Below are 2,084 nucleotides of genomic sequence, written 5' to 3'. Positions count from 1 at the left end.
TGGTGCTGAGAAGCGGGTAGAGCCGCTGCTGTGGCCCAGAGACACCTGACCACATGTGGCAGCAGGAGCAAGCTGTTGCTTCCCTACCTTCGAGACAACCAGGAAGCAGCGCTAAGCTGTGAACCTCAGACTCCTCCACCCCAAGTGACCTCCTTTCTCCAGCAAGGCTCCACCTCCCAGAGCTTCCACACACAACCTCCCCACGCAGTACAATCGTCTGTGGACCAAATGTTGAAGCACAGGGACCTTTGGAGGGAGATCTCACAACCCTTCTGGCTTCCATAGTCTCTTCACAGCCATCACCGTGTGCGTAGGAGGTGTGAGAAAGCAATGTGTTCTAGATGAAAATATTAGAGCGGAGTAGGTTGGGCTTAGTGTCTCACTGTTGAACCTAGACGGGGAGTGTCACGGCTGCTTGCTGTGTCCCTGTCTCTGACAAATCATCTTTGTGTTGCGTCCGTATCTAAAATCCCTTTCTTTTCATTTTGCTTCCGTTTTCTCATTTTGAATTATCTTCTGCTTCTTTCCCTGCCGCCTCCAGGACCAGCTACCATAGCAACACCTATCTCAACCATCAGAAACATGTCCTTGTTCTGGCTCAATTTAAATGAATTCAATAAATATTTATTATTTGCCTACAGTGTGTGCGGCACATCTCCGTTGTTATTAAAAAAAAAAATCAGCCACAAATCTTTTCTCCCATCTCCTTCCTCCCAGCTCAGGATACATCAAGCCGTGCTGATAAGATACTTGATTAAAAAAATAATAAAAAGTTAAATGAATGGGGGGGGGAACAAAGGCAAGCCACACACAAAACACATAACTCAAAGTTGTCTTGAAAACATCAGCGAGATATTCTTGTCACAGCTCTTGTTGTTGTTTCCTCACACCCAAAGACATCTTTCTTTTAGTGCGCAGTCCACCTGAAAACTCTAAATGCAACTGGGACTCTATGTGTGGAAGGTAAAGCCTTGGTAGAATCATGAGATAAGCCATACATTAAAAAAAATAGTATATACGTTTTTAGCTCTTCTTTAATGTCCAGCATATGCATTCTTATAAAAATATGTCACTTTAAGAGATGTGCCTTTCCAATTAAGACATTTCAAAGTTCTGAGGTGTGATTGCTTAAATATGCTAGAGGCCATTTATTGATTTGAATATAGTTTAGATGCTTAAGTGGCCTAGAATGCCTAAACCCTTGGGAAGTACAGACTCCGAGCTTAGCAAAGCTCAGAGTAGGCGCAATGGCTCTGATAAGCTCCCATGTTAAAAATCTCGCTAGGGTATCTCGTATACTATGACTAATATCCATTTATCAGTGAGTACATGACATGCATGTCATTTTGGATCTGTGTTACCACACTCAGGATGATATTTTCTGATTCCACCCATTTGCCTGCAAAATTCGTGATGATTTTGTTTTTAATAGTTGAGCAGTATCACATAGTGTAAACCACGTTTCCTGTATCCATCCTTCAATTGAGAGACATCCAGGTCATTTCCAGCTTCTGGCTATTATGAATAAAGCTTCTCCAAATATTGTGGAACAATTCCCAGAGCCAAAGAACCTCAACAGGAAGGAAGGCCCAAGCAAGGATGCTCCAAGCTCACTTAGAAGGAGAACACAATAGTCAAGTGGGCAATTGGAACTGGATGGGAGAGGGGGTGGCGAGGGAGTGGGAGGCAGGATGAGGAGTGGGGAGAGACAGGAGAGAGGGTAGAGGGTCAGGAGAATGAATAGAGATCAGTGGCTGTGCTGGTGGGGATGGGGAGGCATTGCATCTGGGATGGGAGGCTCTGAGAAGTCTGTGGAGGTGACTTTCACTGAGACTCCTAGCAGTGGGGATATGGAGACTGAAGTAGCCACTTCCTGTAGCCAGGCAGGACTCTCAAGTGGAGCAATAAAAACACCAACCCACCCACAAGATTTGTCCAGTCTACAAGAAACACAGGGAGAAAGACGGAGCGGAGACTGAGGATTGGCCAACCAAAAACCGGTCCAATTCGAGACCCATCCCACGGGCAAGGACCAATCCCTGACACTGTTAATGATCCTCCGTTAGGCTTGCAGACAGGAGTCT

The sequence above is a fragment of the Rattus norvegicus genome, chromosome 7, assembly GCF_036323735.1.
Source record: "Rattus norvegicus strain BN/NHsdMcwi chromosome 7, GRCr8, whole genome shotgun sequence".
Lineage (NCBI taxonomy): Eukaryota > Metazoa > Chordata > Mammalia > Rodentia > Muridae > Rattus > Rattus norvegicus.
Note: the sequence above shows the minus strand (reverse complement) of the source record.